Source organism: Anabrus simplex, chromosome 5 (genome assembly GCF_040414725.1).
Source record: "Anabrus simplex isolate iqAnaSimp1 chromosome 5, ASM4041472v1, whole genome shotgun sequence".
NCBI classification, from domain to species: Eukaryota; Metazoa; Arthropoda; class Insecta; order Orthoptera; family Tettigoniidae; genus Anabrus; species Anabrus simplex.
Genome location: NC_090269.1, coordinates 111436822 through 111464598, shown reverse-complemented (window position 1 = coordinate 111464598; position 27777 = coordinate 111436822). Strand labels below are relative to the sequence as shown.

Below are 27777 nucleotides of genomic sequence, written 5' to 3'. Positions count from 1 at the left end.
GGAAGAGGGAGACAGGGGGAGCGAGCGAGACAGGCGTGGGGAAAGAGAGAGAGAGCGCTTGTGCTCCAAATCGAGGAGTGTGGGGGGGTCTGCACTCCGGTCAACCAAGCGAAGTCGTATTTTGCACCGTGCACAGTGCATGCACCCTGAGAGGCGCTGATCTAGACAATACATTTTAAAGATTATACAGAGGGAAATAAAATGTGCACTGAAATAATACACATGCATGTGTTAATTTGATTTTTCCTATGCACTGATCACCAAAATTGAATAAATAAATTATTGACTTTCTATCCTGTATTTCTAAATTAACTTTTCTTATACACAGAATTCCTACGCATATATACTTTGTTCTAGAAGATTTTTCACTTTCACGAAATCTATCACCATGGTCTACGCTCTAGATATTAACCTAGTAGTGTCCCAATTCACGGCTCTTTCTCTCGACTCAAGAGAGGTTTGAAGGACCGAAGCCGGATGTACTCAACATCAGAAAATGCAATGAACGAAGTATTTTGTTAAAATCCTCCTCTTAACCACACCAGAAGTGTTTATGCCAACCTACCCTAAATTAATAAAAAATACACACACCAATACAGATAATTTATCTGTACGGGTTATAAGCAATGTTACAGTCGTACCAAGTACACAGGGCTATTGACCGTGGTGCCCAGATCCCTTTATGTGAAGCAACAAAAAATAGCTGAAAATTGTTTCTGAAATATGATTAAAAGCATTTTAACCACGTGGTTAAATAAGCTTACGTTTAGAATGACTATTTTGGTTTTTTGCTTTCGTCCAGTTTATAATCTAGTTCCCTATCTCCGGTAATTATCATCGCTAGACTGATATTTTATATGCATTAATACCTGTGATGTTTCATAAGAATTCTGTTTCTCTTACTGTCAGCCATATTTACACCAAAAGAACTTTTCCTCTTGCAATGTGAAGAGTCTGAATAGAGAGATCAAAATATTCTAATATCATTCTATGACCTCCAGCTATACATACTGCGAGTTGCATCTTATCAGATTGCCCCCCCCCCCCCTCCCAAAAAATACAGATCAGTTCATATTAACAGAATTAACAATTTTATAGCAATAATAATAATAATAATAATAATAATAATAATAATAATAATAATAATAATAATAATAATAATAATAATGACTTGTGGCCTCCGTAAAGGTCCGGTGTAGGTCTTCCGAATTCACTCCCTGTAAATGCTAAGATGAATGCTAATGTTCAAGACAGTACAAATACCCAGTCGCCGAGTAAGGGGAATTATCCAATGAAAGTTAAAATCACCGACCCAACTGCGAATCGACCCCGGACCCCTTGAACCAAAGGCCAGTATGCTAACCATTTAGCCATGGAGCCGGACTATGTGACGATGAAGAAATGTCAAGTTGTTATGCCAACCGGCAGGGTGTAACGTCTGATCGACCGATGTGGCGATGAAGAATTGTCAAGTTGCCATGCCAACCGGCAGGGTGTAACGTTTGATCGACCAATGTGGCGATGAAGAATTGTCAAGTTTCTATACCAACCGGGAGGGTGTAACGTCTGATCGACCGATATGGCGATGAAGAATTGTCAAGTTGCCATGCCAACCGGGAGGGTGTAACGTCTGATCGACCGATATGGCGATGAAGAATTGTCAAGTTGCCATGCCAACCGGGAGGGTGTAACGTCTGATCGACCGATATGGCGATGAAGAATTGTGAAGTTTCTATACCAACCGGGAGGGTATAACGTCTGATCGACCGATGTGGCGATGAAGAAATGTCAAGTTGCTATGCCAACTGGGAGGGTGTAACGTCTGATCGATCGATGTGGTGATGAAGAATTGTCAAGTTGCCATGCCAACCGGAAGAGTGTAACGTCTGATCGACCGATGTGGCGATGAAGAAATGTCAAGTTGTTATACCAACCAGAAGAGTGTAACGTCTGATCGACCGATGTGGCGATGAAAAAATGTCAAGTTGCTATGCCAACCGGAAGAGTGTAACGACTGATCGATCAATGTGGCGTTGAAGTGTCAATTTGCTATACCAACCGGGAGGGAGTAACGTTTCATCGGCCGATGTGGCGAAATACTGCTCACGAGGGCCCACAACATTTTGAACATGGAGGAATGCTCGAGTCCGATAAAATAGATCGTAGAAAAGAACGAGAAATTTGGAGAAGAAACGATCATCGTATTCGTTAGGTTCAACAACAAGGAGATTCAGTAGTTTTGTTTTGTCACTATTGTGGCAGAGTATATGGTTGTGGAATTGGTCTCTTCATGCATCCATGAACCCATAAATTGAAGTTAGAAAATAGCTCTCAAATAACGGACGGTTTATCAATCATTTATCTCTTACACAATTTAGCACCAAGAAATAAATTCGAATGGAACAATGAAAAATAAAGAAGCAGCACAGGACTGTCTTGATGTATACTGTACTTTCTGAGTAGACAGTGCCTAAATCATGAATTAGTGGAAGAGAAGGCTCTTCATTGTAATGTTCCAGGCCGCCCCAATGACTGTCCGTCACGCATGTTCGTTGGTGGCACGATGACCTTCCACGACGTGGCGAGATAAGACGAAGAGGATATTTCTGTGACTTGAAAGATAAACATCTCCACTTGTTAACCCTCTTGTTAATATTGAACAATGTTCCCCTTAGTGGTCATAAACAATATTAGTAAACGCGCTTACGTCAGGCCAGCTGAAGACTGAATATGTTCACTTACAACACAGTCATTCCCAGATCGAACCTTACATAGTATAGAGAGTTGCTACCACAATTATATTTGTACAATAACGAGAAACATATCACATATCTCATTTGAGTAGCTGGTATGGACTGAGAGATCATTATGCTCGTGTGGGTGCAAAGTAACTAGTAGTTACAATTAAACTTTCCCTACTTGACCCAGTCGGTAGGAATAACGGCCAGATTATGAGCTGTGAAATGGCTTATGGCTTTTAGTGCCGGGAGTGTCCGAGGACATGTTCGGCTCGCCAGGTGCAGGTCTTTTGATGTGAGACCAGGAGGTGACCTGCGCGTCGTGATGAGGGTGAAATGATGATGAAGACGACACATACCCCCAGCCCCTGTGCCAGCGAAATTAACCAATGATGGTTAAAATTCCTGACCTTGCCGGGAATCGAATCCGGGACCCCTGTGACCAAAGGCCAGCATGCTAACCATTTAGCCATAGAGCTGGACAGATTATGAGCTACAAGATTTGCATCATTTACCGTACCTGAAAGACACGGTTTATCAGGGGAATGTTCGCACATGTGTCTTCTGAAGAGAAGAAAATCAAGAGAGTTGCCAGGCCTAACCATGGAGAAGCCTCGCGCAGCCGTGCAGATTTTAGACTGTCCTGGACGCAGATGGACGCTATTTCAAGTACACTTGATAGTGTGACGGACCCTACGTTCAAAACAACCAGAGATATTGTATGAAATAGCAACTTATTAAAGGGGTTCCGCTGGAATTGCTTAACCATTGTTTCCTCTCCCAACATCCTTGGCAATGTTCACTTTAAGTTTCCTGTCCAGGCAATCGCTCATTTTCCACATAGAGACGGTTAAGTGGGAAAATTTTAATTTTAATCGTCTGGTATGTCAAATAACCTATTGTGATAGCGGGTTGCGGCGACTGTATTTCCTTAATTTGAAATAAATTAACCTTTGGGAGAAACAAATAAGAAAGACAATAATTCTCTGGTATCTGCTTCTTCTACCTTCTGTTATACGAATAGAGGTTAGGCTACTAGGAGATAAATCATGGCGTGGATGATGATGATGATAATGATGATGATAGAATTGGTTTTATGCCCCACTAACTATTTTTACAGTACATCTACCGACCTAGGGCTGAAGAATTTGAGCACCTTCCAATCCCAATGGATTGAGCCAATTTGTGTTCAGATAATCAGTGTTCTACCGTCTGACTCCTGCAGCCCGGCAACAAAAAAGAATACTGTTTATTTAACGTCCCATATCCGCGTCCTTAGCCCCAAGGGCTCTCGATTTGGGAACGTGGGTTGGCGACCACGGAGCCCTTAGCTGAGTTCTGACATTGCTTCCACTTACTCCTCACTTTCATCTATCCTATCCGACCTAACTTGTTCAACTCTTGTTCTTTTTGACCCCGACGGCATTAGGTTTGCGAATCCTGGGGAGAATTTGAGAACTGGTAAATGTGGTAATTGCACGCACTATTTTATGCTTGTTGTCAAACTTGGGTGAACTTCGTACTATGTCAATCCAAGAATAATGTTCGCATCTTTTAATATTCGATACAATACAACATTGTAGCAAAGTTGCTGTGAATTTTACTTTTCAAAATTGTTTCCTTTGTTTCTGCCTGATTTCATCAATCGATCGAAAGTATTCGACTTATATCGAAGCTCCGTTACACTGACAGCTGTTCGTTTCGACTGACAGTGCAGAGAGCACACTGGAGATTTTGCTACGAGCCTGAAGACTATACGCATGCGCATGAAGATGACGTCATGGTTTATGCACAGATATCTCCATAAGCGAGGAGCACGGTAAGGTATCTGCCTTTCAGTGTACAACTACCCTCAAACAAGTGATAGTATTACAGTTGACCACAAGGGTTCGCCACCTTACCTGTTACTGTTGCCCACAGCTCCCACAAGTTACTATTGCATTCTATCGGCGAAAGATTTCGCTAGTAGGTAATTCTGAACACACGGGAAGAAGTTTGTTTTACATTCTGGGTGGAGAATCGTTTCAGTTTGTGTAATGGCAAATGGTAATTGCAAGCACTATTTTTATGCTTGTTGTCAAACTTAGGTGAACTTCGTGCTATGTCAATCCAAGAATAATGTTCACATCTTTTAATATTCGCTACAATACAACATACCGAGCTCGATAGCTGCAGTCGCTTAAGTGCGGCCTGTATCCAGTATTCTGGAGATAGTAGGTTCGAACCCCACTGTCGGCAGCCCTGAAAATCGTTTTCCGTGGTTTCCCATTTTCACATCAGGCAAATGCAGGGGCTGTACCTTAATTAAGGCCACGGCCGCTTCATTCCCACTCCTAGCCCTTCCCTGTCCAATCGTCGCCATAAGACCAATCTGTGTCGGTGCGACGTAAAGCACCTAGCAAAAAAAAAAAAAAAAAAAAATACAACATTGTAGCAAAGTTGCTGTGAATTTTACTTTTACCGAACTAAGTATTGAGCCTGCTAACTTGGGGTCAGAAATCCGTCTGAGACACTCAGCCCGGCAGTCGTAATTTTAGTTTTGTTGTACACTCACTGATTAGTCTCGGAAAAATGCATCCTTGGTTATAGGGGTTCTACCAAATTATGAGTGGAGAAGTAACTGTACAAAGAACTTTTAGTGAAATGATTTAAGTAAGTCATTTTGTACTGATTTGCATTCTACTTTGCTATATTTGAGACATGAACACACATTTTGTTGTGAAGCCCCTGAAAATTTTGTCACGAGCTGCCACTGAGATTAAGAAAGAAAGAAAGAAAGAAAGAAATGAAGATGTGTTTAAGGGGCTGAATGTGAAACCTGTGATCAGTTACATCTATGATTACCAAGAAAACTGGAAACGTCATGTTTAAAGGATAGAATTTGGAAGACTACCAAAGGGTATCCTACGCTACCAACCAAGAGGACCCAGATCTATAGGACGTCCAATGAAGCGATGGAAAGAAAATGCAAGACCGTAACGGGCTACATCGCTCAATATTTAGAAGGATGATGATGATGAAAATGGGAAAACACGGGAAACCATCTTCAGGGCTGCCGAGAGTGTGGTTCGAACCCAGTATCTCCCGAATGCAAGCTCACAGCTCCGCGCCTCAAACCGCACGGCTAACTCGCCCGATCTCGCTCCCAAGATGAAAATCCCTGGGTCCCTTTCCAGTCATCTCTTATGACAGGCAGGGGATACCGCGGATGTATTCTACCACCCCCATCCACAGGTGGGTAGTGTCACAGAGCACAGCCGCACAGTGTCGCTCCTCAGATCAAGTAACTCATCTGCCCTCAGATTAACATGTCAAAATAGCAGATCACGCAATAGTAGGTATTTGTGTCAGTGCGTGCACCTCGGGACTGCCGACTCACTTAACACTACTCAGCATCTTCTTGGAAGAGCACGTGTTCTGTCCTACACAATGCGGCGCACTAATACCGAACGTCATGCAACTTGTGTCACGCAAGCCATTTACCAAGTACGTCCTTCAATAGATTGTTTCCCCTCGAGCAAAGAGTTACAAAAAATTAACAAGACTCTTTCATGTAGCAATCGCCACCAACCACAAGATCATTTACAGTCGAACTTCGATATCTCGAACCTCCATTACTCCAATTTTCAGTATCTCGAAGTAACATCAATTTCCCGCCCGTTTGTCCTATCCTTCACGTGTACTTATTTCTCTATTACTCGAAATTCGGTTAGACGAATTTCTCGATTGCTCGAAGCAAACGTTTCCTCCCTTGAAGCAAAAATTAACTCGAATTTTATGCAACATTGACTGTGCAATACAGCGTTTGTAGTTTGTGAGGAACAGTTAACAAGTAAAGAAAGGGTTACAGTGATGCTGCGAGCTAATATGACGGGAACCGAAAAACAAATTTCAAGTGATCGGAAAATCGGCGAAGCCTCGTTGTTTTTCGGGTGTGCCGGGCTGAGTGGCTCAGACGGTTAAGGCGCTGGCCTTCTGACCCCAACTTGGCAGGTTCGATCCTGGCTCAGTCCGGTGGTATTTGAAGGTGCCTCGTGTCGGTAGATTTACTGGCACGTAAAAGAACTCCTGCGGAACTAAATTCCGGCACCTCGGCGTCTCCGAAAACCGTACAAGAGTAGTTAGTGGGACGTAAAACAATTATTATTATTATTATTATTATTATTATTATTATTATTATTATTATTATTATTATTATTATTATTATTATTATTATTATTATTATTTTCGGGTGTGAATTCATTGCCGGTCATAAACGAAAGCAACCCCGGAAGTCGCGGATGACCAGCTCCATTTACGAATCTTGGCTGCATGGTTTCGAACCTACATACAGAATCAGTCGAATACAAATGAGAATAATTCTCACAGCAATAAATGTTGTTGAAAAGTATGTGGAAGAAAAGAAGGTTAACATAAAAAAACAGAAGAAACTAACGAATTTTTTCCAAAGGTGTTAACGAAGGTATGTTTCTTGTTTTACTACTGTATGTACTGTGTTCTGCCTTCTAAAAAGTTACTTTAATAAGGGTCATAATTCAAGCGATGCCGTAAAATACGAGTTTATTAATATATTTTTAAATACTGTAAAAAATACTGTATTCAGTATAAGCCCGTAGATACAACTATGAGAGATGGCGCATGGCTTTTAGTGCCGGGAATATCCAAGGACAAGTTCGGCTCGCCAGATGCAGGTCTTTTGATTTGACGCGCGTAGGCGACCTGAATGTCGTGAAGAGGATGAAATAATGATAATTGTTAATTTCGTGTGCCTATTTCTAGCCGACTGCAGCCCTTGTAAGGCAGACCCTCCGATGAGGGTGGGCGTCATCTGCCATGTGTATGGAACTGCGTGTTATTGTGGTGGAGGATAGTCTTATGTATGGTGTGTGAGTTGCAGGGATGTTGGGGACAGCACAAACACCCAGCCCCCGGGCCAATGGAATTAACCAATGAAAGTTAAAATCCCCGACCCGGCCGGGAATCGAACCCGGGACCCTCTGAACCGAAGGCCATAACGCTGACCGTTCAGCCAACGAGTCGGACGAAATAATGATGAAAACAACACATACACCAAGCCCCCTTGCCAGCGAAATTAACAAATCATGGTTAAAATTCCCGACCCTGCCGGGAATCGAACTCGGGGCCCCTGTGACCAAAGGCCAGCACGCTAACCATTTAGCCATGGAACCGGACTACTATGATTCAATTATACGCTATACATGCTCAAAAAAGGTGTTCTCTATACCTCGGAATTTCGATAACTCGAAATAAAACTTAGCTCCCGGATGATTCGAGATATCGAGGTTCCGCTGTATATATCGTCGTTGCGCCTGCGAAGAACGAGCGCTATGTGATAAAATTTTTGGAGAAATACTGACCCGCAGCACATATATTATGGAGAGCGAGAATTCCTCGACACTATTCGCACAATAGTGAACCTTAGATCACAGAACCTTACCGGCTGATGTTCTAAGCTAAAATATTTCACATATGTGGGTTTTGCAGGCGTAACCACGATATAATTCCGTTATTACTTTAGAAGCTTGGTTATGAAGGAGAGATTCTTTCAAAGCGGTCTTTAATATTAACCCATCAATATACGAGTATTTTGGTTAAATGAATGCGCAATGCAGCGCTGTATACACCCTGAGAGGCCCTGGTTTAAATGCAAGAATAAAACAAAGTTTTGTTCTCTGTATACAGTAGGTTATGAATACCTATTTTATGCATTTGAGTGTTTAATATGTTTGCACTTTTATTACCGTTAGTTATTTAATTTTGCAATTTACAGATACAGTATTACTATAGATCAGGGCCTCTCAAACGCCCAAAATCTCACGCGTGCAAATCGAGGCGCAAGGGCTCCGTGCACTGTGCATCGGTTCCACTCGGCTCGGCTCGGACCAACGCTTCGTCTCTGGGCTACTCGGCTAAGCTCGGCTCAACTCGGCTCGGATATGGAGTGCTACGGAGCAAGTGAGGAAGATGGAGACAGGGGGAGCGAGCGAGACAGGCGTGGGGAAAGAGAGAGAGACAGCGCTATTGCTCCAAATCGAGGAGTGGGGATCTGCACTCTGGTCAACCAAGCGAATTGCACCGTGCACAGTGCATGCAACCTGAGAGGCCCTGCTATAGATAAAACGACTTGAAGAACACTCTGTAGTGCTACTCTAGCGACACCTGTCATTGCAATGACAAACTAGAATATCATAATCGAAATAGATCTATAGTATTAGAAACGCACAATCTGAATACACCATGATGGATTTACTCCTCATTGCATTTTAAAATAACGTGATGCAGATAAAAATAATTTCGTGTGGCTATTTCTAGCCGAGTGCAGCCCTTGTAAGGCAGACCCTCCGATGAGGGTGGGCGGCATCTGACATATGTAGGTAACTGCGTGGTATTGTGGTGGAGGATAGTCTTATGTATGGTGTGTGAGTTGCAGGGATGTTGGGAACAGCACAAACACCCAGCCCCCGGGCCATTGGAATTAACCAATGAAGGTTAAAATCCCCGACCCGGCCGGGAATCGAATCCAGGACCCTCTGAACCGAAGGCCAGTACGCTGACCATTTAGCCAACGAGTCGGACACGTGATGCGGATGATGGTTCTTCTTCTTCTGCGTGCCATGCTCAGTCTCCAGGACGTTCGCGATCACCACAGCTAATGTTTTACAGAATTCTGCAACACGGTACAGTTGTTCACTGCTTTGCATACCAAGATTTTCTTCTTCTCCCTCTTCCCCTTTGCCCTTCAATTTTGTTGCAGAACCTTGTATTTCTCACCACGAAGTATATGGCCCATTTAGGCTTTCTAATTTTGATAATAACAAGTAGTTCTCTTTTACGGTGTGCCCTCTGTACAAGCTGGTCGTTGATCACATGCTGAACCCAGGAGACGTTTAGCATTCACCTGAGTAACCACATTTTGAAAGTTTCCAATTTCTTAACTGTGTGCTGTTTCAGGATCCATGTCTCGACACCGTACAGCATGGCGGACCTCACATAGCATTTTGCCCAGCGCTGTCGGAATTTTAAATTGAGAGCTTCAATGTGGTTCGAGCTACTTCTATACGGGTCTTCATTTCCAAATCGGGATCTAGGACGTCAGTAATTTAGCAACCAAAGTACTTAAACTTGCTTCCTTGTTGGATTGAATGCTGTTTATGTTTTAAAATAACAGTATCGTTTTTTATTTTGCTGAAAATCATTACTTTTGTTTTATCAGCATTTATCTTTAAGCACATTTCTTCACCAGTGGCATTCAACTTGTCTAGAAATAGTTGCAAATTCCCGTATCATCTGCATTACGTAGTATGCTTATTATAAAATGCTTATTATAAAATATAAAATTTCAGTTTCAGCAAATCTACGAGAGCCAAATTTCATCATGGACCGACCAAGAAGGAATTCCTGGGGAACTTTAACACATCGCTGGAATGATTCCGTACTATCTGGCTACACTGTAATCATGAGTTGAGCCGACGTGTGGGAGCCAGCACAATGAACTTGTCCATCTATAATCCGCCATAATCCAGAGGAAGAACCTGCAGCTACATCTGTATTCCACTATGTTGTAATTGATTATTATTACCTTTTTTTTACTTTCATGTCCAGAATGTTATTTTAATAAATGTCATTATTGTTTTGTTCTGATTTTCATTATGTCATGTCACCTATCCAATCACCTACAGCCCTGCAAATATAAATTTTAAAAGGTCTGTCCCGAAATAGTAAAGACGGCTCTGCGAACGTTCTCCCCGATAGGACTCTCGCTCCGCCGACTGAACGATTCCGGAAAAGGGGACAATAGATCGATAAGATTGATTGATAGATTGATAGGTAGATAGATAGACAAATAGACAGATAGATAGATAGATAGATAGATAGATAGATAGATAGATAGATAGATAGATAGATAGATAGATAGATAGATAGATAGACAGATAGATAGATAGATAGATAGATAGATAGATAGATAGATAGATAGATGAGCGATTTCCACATTTTCCTTCTCTCCGTTGCGTCATTGCTCCACGGCTCGAAAGTCTAAATTTCGTACGTAAGGTGACAGAATAGGAAACTCCCACACACGTTCCAATACATCCGAGGGAATGATGCAGCAGTGCTGAAGGAGACCTAATGTCGGCTATATGACCATCCAAATGCCTGTCATGGGTCGATTTACCGGCACGTAAAAAGAACTTCTGTGGTACAAAATTTCCGCCACCTCGGCGTCAAGGATAACTATAAAAAGGTAATTAGTGTTGCGTAAAACCATTATTATTATTATTATTATTATTATTATTATTATTATTATTATTATTATTATTATTATTATTAAATTGAGGTTACTGGGTGGATGGAGTGAAGAAACTACCGGAAGACATAGAAATGGGGTACTATTGGGAAAGAAATTTATCAATTATCAAGGGATTCTACAGGTGCATGTGTCCCACTCATTGGCTGAATGGTCAGCGTTGAGGACTTCAGTTCGGAGGGTCCCGGGTTCCATTCCCAGCCGTGTCGGGGATTTTAATCATGTTTGATTAATTCCTCTGGCTCGGGGACTAGGTGTTTGTGTTTGTTCCAAGACTTTCCTCTTCATATTTAGTCAACACGCTACACTACCAACCACCAAAGAAACACGCGATAGTGATTACACTCTTCCATGTAAGATTTGCGTCAGGAAGGACATCCGGCCGTACAACAGGGCCTAACCCATATGTGCGACAGAGTTCGCACCCGCGATCCCACAGGTGTGGGAAAAGCGTTAGAAGAGGAAGAAAAAGATTACATGGGCGCATGTAAAATTGTGGTCCAAAGAGTGAAAGACATTGAAAGACAAAACAATAGCAAGAGAACACTTGTTGAATTTTGCAAATTAATTAAAAATATGACAGTAAGGACTGAACTGGTGGTCATCCGTGACTGAAGGAGACAAGTAGCCTATTCTATTCTATTCATTCATTCATTCATTCATTCGTATGATTATTATTTATTCTAACAGTGTTATGGAGGTTAACTGTTGTTGTTTATTTTGATGTCAGCATATGGAATAATTCCTCAGTCATTGGATGATTGGTTTGGATTTATAACAGTATTTCAGTCATGGTTATAACGCGGCCCGATATACCGCAGATCCGGAAAAAGACTCTGTAAAGAGTATGTCCCAAGAAAATACACCTGAGACGTTCTGATTGTCTTCGGTCATTTCACTGCACTGTAATTCAGAATTTTTGCCGTCAGCTGAAATTCCCGATACAAGCTGACCATGTTATGTGAGACTCCATTATCTGCAAACCGTCTATCTGGGCAGCAATTGTTTTGACAGACCTAAGCCCCTTATTGGGCTGTATGAACCATGAGCTTGGTTCGGTTAATTTCCGAAAGGTTGCAGGTTAGGTTTAATCCCACGGCGGTCATTTTTGACAAGGTTTGTTATGGTTTCCTGTTCATACTCCAGACGAGTGCCAGGACATTATCCTTACTGCCATTGCTACTCCTTTCCCTATATCAGTAGTACCAGAGCAGCAATAACAGCCACTAAGCACACACAATGTTTGTGTACCGGTACGTAAGCCCTGATATCTGTGTTGTGGGGATTGTGCATGGGGGGGGGGGGGGGGGATTACGGGAATTTGTAGTATTATTACTGCTTTCAAATAGCCTCCGTGGCTCAGACGGCAACGCACCGGCCTCTCACGCTGGAAACCTTGGTTCAAGTTCCGGTCATTCCATACGAGATTTGTGCTGGACAAAGCCGAGGCGGGACAGATTTTTCTCCGGGTACTCCGGCTTTCCCTGTCATCTTTTATTCCAGCAACACTCTCCAAAATCATTTCATCTGTCACTCATTAACCATCGCCCCTGAGTAATGCGGCAGGCTTCGGCAGCCGGCACATTTCCAATCCTCGCTGCTAGATGGGGGCTTCATTCATTCCATTCCTGACCTGGTCGGTTGACTGGAAACAGGCTGTGGATTTTCATTTTTCATTTCTGCTTTCATGTCCAGCTACATGGCTGAGTAATCAGCATCTTCGTTTTCTGTCCTCAAGTTCGATTCCCAGCCGGGTCAAGAGATTTTAATCTTAAACGGTTAATTCTCTTTGCTCGGCGATTGGATTTTTTTTGCTGTACCCATTACTCCTGCAACTTATAGACTACATCACACACAACACTATCCTTCACCACCACCACAACCACCATACTAATAATGTGATTTGCTTTACGTCCCACTACCTACTTTGCGGTTTTCGGAAACGCCGAGGTGCCAGAATTTAGTCCCGCAGGAGTACTTTTACGTCCCAGTAAATCTACCGACACGAGGCTGACGTATTTGAGCACCTTCAAATACCACCGGATTGACTCAGGATCGAACCTGCCAAGTTGGGAACAGAAGGTCAGTGACTCAACCGTCTGAGTCACTCAGGCCGGCACCACCGCCATCACAACAATAATAATAATAATAATAATAATAATAATAATAATAATAATAATAATAATAATACGCAGTTTCCTATACACGGCAAACGCCGCCCACCCTCGTATGAGAGTTCGCCTTACAAGGCTGCACCAGTCTAGGAATAACTAGAAGATACTAAAAAAAAAAAACTCGCTAGTGAAAACTATACGTGGAAAAGAACCCCTGTTCATTAACCCGCCGGCCAACACTCACGAACTTTTCTGACTAAAACTCGGCAGTAGCTGAAGTGATCAATGTGTAACTGGTGCATTTTATGTTCTATTTGCGTAAAGTGTATAGGCCTAAATGGCAAGATTTCTTGTTTATTATTCCTGTGTAATTTACGTAATCTAGTAGTGCCTTATGTTGCAATGCATTTCTTTTCCTCCGGGCCCATCACTTCTCACTGTACACCGGACTACAACACAGGGGTGAAGTATGTCCGTATGTCCCCGACAACCATATTATTTCACCGACAAATCTCACTATTTGGAGGTTAAAGACCAACCCACGAAGCTGGGATGTGATCCCGTTACTTCCAGCATAGGAGGCGAGCACTAAAAAACTAACCCAACCAACCGCGTATGATTTACGCGGGCATATTGTCAAAAATATGGCAATATGAGAAATCGTGTGTGGGCTCGTCAGCTAATTTAAGATCTTTGCTCCAGAGAGAATGTGAGAAGATTCCAATCAGTAGATGAGGTACGTTACTCCATGACAAATCCTTCACCCATTTATATTCTCAAAGCGATAAGGGAGTGCTAAGATCAAGACCTTGCACTTTCCGTTATCTGGCACACAAGAAATAAGAAGGAAGTTATTCAGTGAATATGAAAATAAAAAAAAGAGCTACAGGAAGGATGCAGTAATGAAAGATCCGTTTTTGCCTTCGCAGATTTCTTCAGAATTATACAGTACATACACATCTTTGTTTGTAATCTTAATAGTAGAGGCTGTAATGCTAGTTCATCGAAAGGACTAAAAACATGAGAAAATGAGCGGAGTGGCCCACGCATAGAGAGGGCATTGACTGCCATAACATACTCCGTACTTCCGTACACAGCCTCCCATTACATCGTTCCATGTTCGTATACGTAACTAATGATGCTTGTTGTTTAAAGGGGCCTAACATCTAGGTCATCGGCCCCTAATGGTACGAAATGTTATGACAATTTAAAAATTCATAATCCTCCACTGACCAGATCCGAAAACGTGAGGACGAAGAATGAATGGATGGATGTGAAGTTAAAACAATCAGTGGACCCAACCCGCAATGCCACACATTCCCAGAAACTAGCGTTAAACAATAGTATTACTGACCAAGGGACTGCTTCTAAAGCACAATGCTGAATCGATTATGCTTGTAGTCGAAACGGGTTCAAAATCCAGGTCATCGGCCCCTCATAATGGTACTTATCGCTATGAAAATAGAACCATGGTATTTGTCATGTTGCGGTACTAATCAAAAGTAGCGTAGACTCGTGGTTTTCCACACAATATGGTACTACTCACAGGTAAAAAATTTCGCACATATAACACAGACCTATGGCGTTCCTCACATAAATGAACTAACCCCAGGGATCCGCACTATCCCGTGGTGTTCCTCACATAGTGGGTACTAAGCAAAGACAAGGCAGAACCATGGTATCGCTCATCCCATGGTGTTGCTCTTATACGGGTACGAATCACAGGTACTGTAAAATGCATCCTGAGCCATACACTGTCGCTACTAATCACAAACCTATTTTGTACCTAACATAGTGGTACTACGCGCAAGTAAAAGCGACCCATGGTGTTCCCTGCGTGATAGCACTAATTAAAAGTAGTCTCATGGTTCTAATTTGATCATCCCTTGGTCGCCCCTTTTAGTTGCCTCTTATGACAGGCAGGGGTGTATTCTTCGTCTGCGTCCCCCACCCACAGGGGGTTGTGTGTTTGGTCCGCGAGAGGTATTTTATTTCCCTCAAGTCAGCCGGCAAGCCGGTTAGGGCACCCTATCCGCCACCTGGGACGCGCCACGTGGGAGTATCGCCTCTCCCCCTGCTACGCTAGCGTAGTAGTAGGTTCGTGGCGTATACGTAACTGTGACCCGAGAAATGTCCATACAGAATGTCACCGAGAACGCTTAGTATATTGTGCGGGAAGGCAAACTGATCCATTTTCAAAAAGGAACCCATATACAGAAACGCACGGCTTGGACGCTGTAGCTCATCGAAGTATGATGGGTGTCCGCATGTCGCCAATAACCCCAACATGAATAGCACATCGGGCTCATTACAGACGGGGCTCAAACTGTGTATCTCCTACGTCATTGCAGAGCCTACATCGGCGGTGCTAAGCCTCACGCACATGACCCAATACGTGCGGTTGTCTTTAAAGAATTTCAATCGCTCCGTGGACTGAGCAATGTGCAGACAAAAGTCCTATTTTATATAGATAGATAGATGATAGATGAAGCTTCCGTGGCTCAGCCGGCAGCGCGCCGGCCTCTCACCGCTGGGTTCCGTGGTTCAAATCCCGATCACTCCATGTGAGATTTGTGATGGACAAAGCGGAGGCGGGAGAGGTTTTTCTCCGGGTACTCCCGTTTTCCCTGTCATCACTCATTCCAACAACGCTCTTCAGTATCATTTCACTTCATCTGGCATTCATTAACCATTGCCCCAGAGGAGTGCGAAAGGGTTCGGCAGCCGGCACAATTCCTATCTTCGCCGCTGGATGGGGCTTCATCCATTCATTCATTCCATTCCATTCCTGTCCCGGTCAAATGACTGGAAACAGGCTCTGGGTTTTCCTTTTTATTTTTATATGATAGATGATTAACATAGGAACGGAATCTAGGTGTAGAAACAGAAACCAGATCGGCATCGCAAGGAGAGCGTTTCTGGAATTAAAACTCCTTGTGAGCACCTGTGTCCTCTAATTCGAAACTCGCTGGCGAGTCGTAACGTGTCGTGTGTTACCGGTCTGCTTTACGGTAAATGCTTCGTTAATGAAACTATTGCAGGGTTTTGAAATGTGGGCGTATCGCAGAATGGTCAATGGTCAGATGGGATAATCGAATATAATAATAGAATTAGTTTGAAATATAATTCAGTTGTATCGCATAGAATATTCAGATGCGTCATGAATCAATTTTTCGGTTTAAGTGTGACGGATGGATAATCGATCGAAATAAGCGAATAGAGGAACTCTATGAAATATAGAAATACGCCTTTTTCCAAACGTATCTCCAAATGTTGAAACTAAATGAGTGAATTAACTGTCTTAATGACATCACTTTTTATCAGATTATTTCGAAAGCATTCATTCCAATGCAGTTCCGAATGAATAATCGAAAAATAATCGGATGGAAAATATATTCACTATTCGATTGCCTCATTCATTCGAATGAATAATCAAAAAATAATCGAATGGAAAATTCACTATTCGATTGCTTCATTCATTCGAATGAATAATCGAAAAATAATCGAATGGAAAATTCACTATTCGATTGCTTCATTCATTCGAATGAATAATCGAAAAATAATCGGATGGAAAAAATATTCGCTATTCGATTGCCTCATTCATTCGAATGAATAATTGAATGGAAAATTCACCATTCGATTGCTTCATTCATTCGAATGAATACTCGAAAAATAATCTAATAGAAAAATTCACTATTCGATTGCCTCATTCATTCGAATGAATAACCGAAAAATAATCGAATGGGAAATATAATCGAATAAAATGAAATAATCGAATAAGCGATTATTTTGAATTCGATTATCCCAACACTAATTAAGACCCCATGGGTAGACCAGATTACCAACGAGGAGATACTCCGTCGAGCCGCGAAATCATGTGATATCTGCGACTAGTTTTTGTAGTTACTTTCATCACCGAGTTGGCTGCGGTGTGGGTGAGCTTCCTTCTCGCTCTCTCTCTGCTTTGTTTGAGGTTACACACTTATGCATGAGGTTAGTTAGACGTTGTGGGTTCTTTTTTCAAATTTGCGGTGTTCGTTTTCAAGTAATGTGACAGCATTTCTTTTGATGTGGCAGCATTTCTGAAAAGTATTCGTTGCTTTCGGACAGGATGGAAGACCTCAGTGTGGTGAAGCCTTTTTTTTTTTTTTACGGAGAATTCGACCCTTCAAATACTGAAATAAGATCATCATTATCTAGTAAAGTCCAGATCCATTTCTGATGAGACAGGGTCTTTGCAGTACACTTCGTATTCTGGCATGGATAAAAATAAATTTGTTACTTTCAAAGATCTGTATCAGTCTCACCCTAGGCTTTGATAGTAAGAAAGTGACTGAGGTGTGAGCGATGCTAGTAACACCATTCCGTAAGTTGCTGTGATTAATAGTGTGAAAAGGTTGCTCATAGGATTGGCTGATGTATGCATTTCAGTGAGATTAGCAGATTAGTATGTAAAATAGCACCTTCCAGCCCAATGAGGAAAGCAACGGGAAACTCACTCATTTCCCTAGAACGCCTTCTCAGTGACACCTAGGTTATTTGCCACAGTTGATGGTGAACCGGCTGAGTATCCAACCGGCCTTCGACCTGAAGACTGAACATACGTATCGAATAAAAACAATTTTTGAAGGATTGTTTTTAGAGAAGCAAATTATATTGATATAGGCCGTTATATGTTAGCTAATAAAGATCAATCAATGAATATTCAAGATAAACTTAAATATTATAATTAAGCGGTCCGCCTATTCAATACAATATATAATTTATTATATCTAGTACATGTTTCGTCCCCTAAGGTACATCATCAGTTATTATATCTAGTACATGTTTCGTCCCCTAAGGGACATCATCAGTACTAGATATAATAAATTATATATTGTATTGAATAGGCGGACCACTTAATTCTAATATTTATCTTGAATATTCATTGATTGATTATAGTCAATACGGGATTAGTATTACTTGAAATGAAGCTGTTAAAGCTTATCACTTGTGATAGAGATCATGTAAATTTTCTACAAATTATCATTCGTTTTCATATCGGTCGTATAGTAACTCTTAACGTAAAGTGAAACACAAGACAGCACCAAGCGAGATGGTTGTTCATTTTGGGTCTCGTAGCTGTGAGTGTGCAATCGAGAGATGGTGGGTTGGGACCTCACCATCGGCAGCGCTGAAGATGGTTTTTCGTGCTTTCACATCAGGCAAATGCTGGGGATATATTTTAATTAAACCACTAGAGGTGGGGGGTTGTGTTAAAATGCTTAGTGCATACGTTACGACCGCAGGGCGAGTTTCACTTGTAACTGGCTTACGCCAAGGCAAACACAAAACAATATTTGGCCATTTACTTCTAAGCAAAGGCCCTTCCCGTTCTGAAATCGTGTCTTGGGTGGAGCATTGTGTGTATGATCGCACTGTACGAACAGCACGTGAAGTAAGTTAGTGTGTGAGGTACGAGGTACAGAATTTATGCGTACGGAAACATGCAATCCCCATACCGGCCATGAAGGCTTCTGGAGGAGTCGAAAGTAAAGGCTTCCATTATCCGTAACTTCGGCACTAAGTGGGATGGAGACCTGACACCAGCCGCCTATGCCGCCAGGAATTAACCTGGGGCCTGTTCCACGAACGGACTTCTGCAATTTTTCAACTTTTCACTTTTCAATTCTTGCAAAGTGCAAAGTCTTCGTGTTCCACCATGATCTAGGTTTTACTTTTCAATTTCTTCGGAAACTGAAAAGTCTTTGCGAATGTGTGATCCGATCAAGTTTATTCCATGGGTAAACTGTACCATACTCCATGATTTTAATGCTTTTATTTTTCGCGGTGAACTTGACAGTATAATGGTGTGATACCGGTAGTTTTAACGTTTTGATCATGGGAAAGAAAGATGATTACAAGAAGCTGACTGTGCTAAAAGTTGTCAAGGAGAAACGGGACATCCTTTTTGGCAACTTTAAAAATAACCTCTCAAATGATGACAAGCATCAATATTAACGAGAGTACCGTCAACACATCCACACACAGAAGAAAATTCACCCTTCATTAGAAAGTCCGTCGCAATATTATGCGGATTATCAGACCAACGTACTATGTTAGAACATATTACATTTAGTATAACATCTACGACTTTGGTAACAGTTCTGCAAAAACTGATTTTGATGTCCCATGCATTGCTGCTACACCGTGCAGCTGGGCATCCCTTCTTAACCAATGCAAGCATATAAGAATGTGTTCTTTTTCGGAAAGGGATTGGCTTCTTTTTGTTGCATAATGACTGATCATTTCTAGAATATAGTCAGCCTGTGTTGGGGTAATACGAAAACACTTGCGGAATTCCGTCGAAGTGATGTTATGAAAATTAATCCTATCTTTGTACGTTCTCTTGTTGGATTATTCATCACTGCCCTCACTTCATGATAACAAAAGCTCTCGTCGTAACATGTTTATATCACTAAACTAAATTCTACGCCGAGAAACTAGTGTACACGCTTGTCAATTAACAGATGAAAAGAGAATCATCTCTTTGCAAGATTTATGAAAATTTTTCACTTCATTTCTTTGCTCTTTGCAATTTGTACCAATGGACGAACATAGCAGGCTTGAAAAGTTTCCTATCTTTTCACTTTGCAAGCTAAATCTGAAAAGTGATGGTGGAACAAAATCTGAACTGAAAAGTGCAAAGTGAAAAGTTGCAAAGTTCGTTCGTGCAATAGGCCCCTAGTACTAATTTCTGGTGTAGGCCGAGTGAATCCCAGGCCATGTGCCTGTCCAGAACTCTCGTTTCATTTTCTAAGACTTCCTGACGATCAATCAAACTCATCACCTCACAGACTCGGATAGGCACCTTTGCGGAGACTTTTAAGAGAAAAAATTAATGAAGAAATAAAAGAAAAAGGTTTATGCTAATTACAATTAGCCCACGCACGTATCTCCACCAATTTCGTCTCGATTTTTCTGAAAAAAGTATAAGTACATTACTACCTGATTTTAATATAAAAACGACTTTATGTTACTGTATTGTGTTAATATTATTATATATTTTATTGTTGTGTATTTGCGAAAATGGGATACAATGGCCATACAGACAACATACTAATATCATCATCATCAGTTATTGGCATTATCTGCCAAAATTTGGGGCAATTTTACAATTTCACGCTTGAAGTAATCTACTCGTTTGGCGTTAAAGATGTCGACAAGGCAAGTTCGAAGATCATTTTCATCATGAAGAAATTGTCCTTGCATATTGTTCGGTTAAAACCGGAAGAGATGAAAATTGGAAGGGGCAAGATCAGGACAATAAGGAGTGTGGAAAAATCTCGGAACCAAGTTCCTGGATAACTGTTTTTGTCACGTTAGCGGCATGCAGGTGTGTATTATCATACAACAGCGACACCTGATATCGTCCCGGTAGGATTTCTTGCATTACAGCCGTAAGGTGTCTCAACTGTTGACAACAGTGACGGTTAAATGTCTCAGAAGCAACTCCCAGAACCCACATCCTCCGATGGTGGCGTGCCGCATGCGACCCGTGCCACTAGCGACCGCATAATCTGTAACCGTGCCGGATGCGACCGGCGTTGACAAACAAATTGTCATTTGATAAATTGTGTCATCACCCAAGATAAGGTAAGCTAAACGAAGTGCAATGACATTTCAATAAGTCCTACAAGGAGTTACTGCCCCTACTTTACATAACACTTCTGGGGGAAACTCGTTTTACAACACGAAATATGGTGATGCGTTTACGCCTTTTCCCACCGAGCGAGTTGGCCATGCGGTTAGAGGCGCGCTGCCCTGAGCTTGCATCCGGGAGATAGTGGGTTCGAATCCCACTGTCGGCAGCCCTGAAGATGGTTTTCCGTGGTTTCCCATGTTCACACCAGGCGAATGCTGGGGCTGTAGTTGACCAGGGCCGCTTCCTTCCCATTCCCTGCCTAGTGCAGGTCTTTCTACCTGACTCCCTGGGGGGGCCTGCGCGTCTGGATGTGGGATTATGATAATGAAGTAGGGAGAGATGAAACCCGTTTTCGGCACGTAGTCTACTCCTCTCGAATAATACCAAGGGGTCTGCTCAATGCTTTACGTCGCCATCCGACGGCCGAATCACCATCAACAGCATCATATCCCCTCACTCCATTTGAACACTGCGAAAAGGTTTGGATTTGAATCCCGGCTTTTGGCATGCAATCTAATGATTAGAAACTGTCTACCACCAACTTCCCTACCCTGCCGGCCAACATTCTGATGATGATTTTTTTTTTTCCATCCAGGCTAAGTGGCTCAGACGGTTGAGATGCTGGTCTTCCGACTCCAACTTGGCAGGTTCGATCCTAGCTCAGTCCGGTGGTATTTGAACGTGCTCAAATACGTCAGCTTTGTGTCGGTGGATTTACTGGCACGTAAAATAAGTCCTGCGGGACTAAATTCCAGCACCTTGGCGTCTCCTTAAACCATAAAAGTAATTACTGGGACGTAAAGCCAGCAACATTATTATATTTTTCTTTCGACCAACGGCACTCGAACCTGCTAACAATGGTGTCAGACCTTAATTTTTGAAAATACCAAGTTAGCTACTTATAAGCAATCTGCCACTTGGTGACAGCCCTTGATGCAGATCAATTGTAAGTGATTGATGGGTCGCATGCGGCACGATGCTTATCCGCTCGGTCGCTATTGGCACGATAATAGCCGGGTCGCATCCGGCACGGTCGCATCTGGCACGTAACCCCTCCGATAGTCTATCTGAAAGTGGATTTTCTTTCAGGTCAAAGTCACTCTGTTTAAAACGATTAAACTATTTTCATGGAGTACTCTCCCCGATAGCATCTTCCGCGTACACACTCCTCTATTAAACGCGAAGAGAAGAATATGTGGGAAAATTTCGTCTTTTGCCACTTGTCATTCCATCTTCGACCATTCTTCTAACACTCCACCTTCTTCAAAGCAGCACGATCGATAGCGTATCTGCAAGCACAGCAATGACACTAAATGGAAACTGACAGACGATGAACAATCTTCTAGTTATCTCAGTGGCGCTTACTAATCTCCAAACGCTACGGGGACTTATGCATCGACGCAATATTTTACAGGATCACCTGAATGCTCAAAATTCAAATGTTGTAGGTATCCTCTCAGACAATTTTACGCTTTGTATAACATACCTCGAAGCAAACACCTCGACAAAGGCTTTAGTTTTACTTAAACGGTTATGGAGAAGCCTGAGTTTCTCTCTTTGCCTTCATTTGTTCTGACTGTTACTACAATCAGCACAGTCCCCAGTAATCTTCTGAGTGCGCAGGTAGATAAAGTCAGACTTCCCCTTCAGTGGCAGGTAAAATATAAACAAATTCCGAAGAGCATGAAATTCTATAGACGTGATATTGAACAAGAGCTGATAAAAGCTAAAATGTTCTCGTTTAAGCGCGGGATACTAGAAATAAACATATGAAGGGTGCACGAAAAAAGGAAGATCGCTGCATTTTCAACTGAGATATTAATTTCTTTTCAATTTACTTTACGTCCCACCGACACAGGTAGATCTTATAGCGACGATGGAATGGGAAGATGCTTGGAGTGGGAAGGAAGCGACCACGGCATTTAAATTGCCTAGTGTGAAACCATCTTCAGGACTGCCGACAATGGGGTTCGAACCCCCTATCTCCCGAATTCAAGCTGATAGCTACGTGACCCGAACCGGGCAGCCAATTTCTCGGTTTCACTTGAAATAACCTCAAATGGGAAGAAGGATTTCCTTAATACTATAAAAATCCACTTAATGATTTGCCATACAGAGGTGAGAGGGGTTCAGTCCACTGATTGAAAGAAGAAGTTGCTGTTTGGACTAGCGTTAATGTTATTTGTTTTTATATCACACTAACTACTTTTTACGGTTATCGGAGACTCCGAGGTGCCGGAATTTAGTCCCGCAGGAGTTTTTTACGTGCCAATAAATCTACCGACACGAGGCTGACGTATCTGAGCACCTTCAAATACCACGGGACTGAGCCAGGATCGACCCTGCCAAATTGACGTCAGAAGGCCAGCGCCTCAACCGTCTGAGCCACTCAGCCTCATTGTTAATTTCTTGAACTCCGCCTTTAAAGACCTAGGAGTGGGAAGGAAGCGGCCGTGGCCTTAATGACGATACAGCCCCAGCATTTGCCTGGTATGAAAATGGGGAAACCACGGACAACCGCCTTCAGAGGTGCTGACAGCGTGATTTGAACCCACTGTCTCCAGAATGCAAGCTGATAGCCACTTGCTCGGTCCCGCCGTTACAATGTTGGACTTTGTATGTAAGTAGTGTATATGAAGATAGTCTAAGTTTCATATGTTCTGTGATAGATGTGTTTCATGGTGTTTATCTGTTTTATGTCCGACTCGTTGGCTGAATGGTCAGCATACTGGCCTTCGGTTCAGGGGGTCCCGGGTTCGATTCCCGGCCTGGTCGGGGATTTTAACCTTCATTGGTTAATTCCAATGACCTGGGGCCATAACACGCAGTTACCTACACATGACAGATGCTGCCCACCCTCATCGGAGGGTCTACCTTACAAGGGCTGCACTCGGCTAGAAATAGCCACACGAATAATCTGTTTTATGGTAAAGCTGACTAGTGGACTTTATTAATGCATTGAACCCCCTTTCAATTGCAGCCAACTATTACGTGCTCTGCTGTTAGATATGTGTTAGTAAGACTAATACTGAAGCCAACTCGCTTGGTGAGAAATATTTAAGCCGCTTAATTCACTAAATAAAGTGTATCGGGCGCATTGGCCCTGCGGTTAGGGGCGCGCAGCTATGAGCTTGCATCCGGGAGATAGTGGGTTCGAACTCCACTGTCGGCAGCCCTGAAGATGGTTTTCCATGGTTTCCCATTTTCACACCAAGGAAATGCTGGGGCTGTACCTAAACTAAGGCCACGGCCGCTTCCTTCGCACTCCTAGGCCGTTCCTATTCCGTCGTCGCCATAAGACCTGTCTGTGGGAGTGCGACGTAAAAAAAAGAGTTGTTGGTATATTGGATTCGAAGATCGTATTTAGTGTTTGTCTTTAAGAATGCTCTCCCATAAAATTTCAAAAAAGTCAAAGAGCCCCCATTTACATTTGGGAACTATCTATTCTCAACCAGCTCCTAACGTTGGAGCATATCCGACATACAAGCTCCAAGGGCTACTTTATATTGGGGAAGACGAGCATATGGCATTGAAAAGTATTTCAGGAATCGTGCGATTGGGACCCACGTGTCTCCCATGATCAGGTTACCGCCACGTAATTTAATGCGATGGGCCAACTTGATAGGTAATTCCTTAGAAAATATGTGAGGTATAACTGACAAGGTTAATATGTCCCTGACGATATAATAGGTAACAACAGATTTGCACTTTCAAATGATAGGCTTCTAGCGCCTGAGGCCCTGCCTTAATGCCCATCATCTATCTTGTGTCGAGCCGAACATGTCGTCTTGTTTCCTTCACATTTACAAAGAGAATACAACAACAGCAAAATTGCTCAGAATTAAGCAACAGTCCATTGCCAACATAACCCTGGTTTCAAACACATTATCGTCAATAATAATTAGGCTATCGTATAATGTTGGTAATCACTTCACACTCACTGCCAGATGGTGTCAATGTTGCCGAGCACATACCTTATGCCATACATTATCAATCACTACTGATCTGCATTTAGGGCAGTCGCCCAGGTGGCAGATTCCCTATCTGTTGTTTTCCTGGCCTTTTCTTAAATGATGACAAAGAAATTGGAAATTTATTGAACACCCCCTTTGGTAAGTTATTCCAATCCCTAACTCCCCTTCCTATAAACGAATATTGCCCCAAATTGCCCTCTTGAATTCCAACTTTGTCTTCATATTGTGATCTTTCCTACTTTTCAAGATACCACTCAAACTTATTCGTCTACTGATGTCTTCCCACGCCATCTCCCTACTGACAGTTCGGAACATACCACTTAGTCGAGTAGCTCGTCACCTTTCTCCCAAGTCTTCCCAGCCCAAACTTTGCAACATTTTTGTAACGTTACTCTTTTGTCGGAAATCACCCAGAACAAATCGAGCTGCTTTTCCTTGAATTTTTCCAGTTCTTGAATCAAGTAATCCTGGTTAGAGTTCCATACACTGGAACCATACTCTAGTTGGGATCTTACCAGAGACTCATATGCTCTCCCTCTCATTTACATCCTTACTACAACCCCTAAATACTCTCACAACCATGTGCAGAGATCTGTACCCTTTATTTACAGTCATATTTATGTGATCTTTCCTTTTATTAAGACCTAGGTATTTACAGTACAATGATCCACAAAGGGAACTTTTACCCCATCAACACAGTAATTAAAACTGAGAGGACTTTTCCTATCTGAGAAACTCACAACCTGACTTTTAACTCCGTTATTGCGATGTACTGAATATAAGTGCTACATTAAAGCACAGTCGACATCCCAGATGGCAAGCAGTACATTCTCGATTATCCTACATTCAGTATTATTTATCACTGGTCTTGGTGGTAAACACCATTCTTACGTTTGGAACTATCTATTTTCAACCATTTTGTTTGTTTGTTTCTATGGAAGGAGAAAGACGAGAATACGGGTGAATGTTGAATCACTGTTGAGGCAGTATTCTCCACATCAGCCAGCCTTGTAGCCATAAACCTTAAGGCGTTAAGTCTATTTAATCTGCCACCGTGCTTAGCCGATTCAAGTCTCGGTAGCAAAAAAAAAAAAAAGTCACCATCAGAATTGTTGGCCGGCAGGGTACGTGAGGTGGTGGTATAGAATTTCTAATCACTTGACTGCGTGCCAAAAGCCTGGATTCAATTTCAAACTTCTCTGCAGTATTCGTATGGAATGAGGACATGTGATGCTGTTGATAGTGATTCGTCCGTCGGATGGAGACGTTAAGCCTTGAGCAGACCTCTTGGTGTTATTCGACAGGAGCAGGTTATGTACCGTTATCGGGTTTCACTCTCTCCCTACCACATTATTATTATCATCATCTCACACCCATACTCGCAGGTTGCTGAAACTTCTCAAATGGGCTAATTATAGCCTACATTGCCATATAGCTGTAATGTCAGAACATTTGAAGCATACAAAGTTTCAAACGAACTAACATTAAATTTTGTCTGAAATACGTAGTGTTTCGTTTTCTTGACGGTGAGTGTATTTGAACAATAGTACATATTAACATAAGAGCCTCCGTGGCTTAGGTGGTAGCACGCCGACCTCTCACCGCTGGATTCTGTGGTTCAAATCCCCGTCACTCCACGTGAGATTTGAGTTGGACAAAGCGGAGGCGGGGCAGATTTTTCTCCGGGTACTCCGGTTTTTCCTGTCATCTGTCATGCCAGCAACACTCTCCAATATCATTTCACTCCATCTGTTATTCATTAATCATTGCCCCAGAGGAGTGCGACAGGCTTCGGCAGGGGACACAATTCCTGTCTTCGGTTCTAGATAGGGGCTTCATTCATTCATTCCTGACCCGGTCGAATGACTGGAAACAGGCTGTGGATTTTCATTTTTGACATATTAACATTAAGAAAGTCCGCCTTTGTGGTGTAGTGGTTAGTGTGATTAGCTGCCACCCCTGGAGGCCCGGGTTCGATTCCCGTCTCTGCCACGAATTTTGGAAAGTGGTACGAGGGCTAGAACGGGGCCCACTCAGCCTCGGGAAGTCAACGGAGTATAGGTGGGTTCGATTCCCACTTCAGCTATCCTGGAAGTGGTTTTCCGTGCTTTCCCACTTCTCCTCCAGGCAAATGCCGGGATGGTACCTAACTTAAGGCCATGGCCGCTTCCTTCCCTCTTCCTTGTCTATCCCTTCCAATCTTCCCATCCCCCGCAAGGCCCCTGTTCAGCATAGCAGGTGAGGCCGCCTGGGCGAGGTACGGGTCACCTTCCCCAGTTGTATCCCCGACCCAGAGTCTGAAGCTCCAGGGCACTGCCCTTGAGGCGGTAGAGGTGGGATCCCTCGCTGAGTCCGAGGGAAAACCGAACGTGGAGGGTAAACAAATTAAGAAAGCTAACCTACGCTTTAGAAATCACTTTGCAACCCCTGTTCCAGGGAAGATATTTTCTAAGAATTATCCATGTTCAAGATGTGTTCAACGATTAATTTGCTTGTAAATAATCCCAGCCATACTGATATTGATTTTTCTGCTAATTATAATGTTTTATCTACGACTGCTGAAGGAAGTATGTATGAGCGTAGTCACTTAAAGACACAACTTTTATTTATATGTATATAAAGATAATGTAATGAAACTGCAAAAAGCTTCATTGCTAGTTTATTTGTATTTAAGTAAGATTTAATGTGCTATTGATCGCGATTGCCATACTTCTCTTATCAAACATATATGCATTTCCTGCTTTATTTTGCCCGGTTTAAAAAAATATTAATTGGTGTCCTAACTGATATTGCTGCAAGACTAGAGTCATTCTTTAAAGATTTACTACTTCTTTTTAATTTTCATTAATAAGCACCCCGTTAGCCCGGACTTCGCTTAATCCGGACAGCCGTTATAATAATACATATATGCAATTACAATATAAAAATATAAAGCTGAGTT

At 42.4% G+C, this 27777-nt stretch overlaps 1 protein-coding gene across 3 annotated transcripts in view; it reads right to left on the bottom strand.

Annotated features, from left to right (window-relative positions):
* LOC136873821 (putative phosphatidate phosphatase) overlaps window positions 1-27777 on the bottom strand; it is a 337454-nt gene that overhangs the window by 119235 nt on the left and 190442 nt on the right. The window lies entirely within an intron of this gene.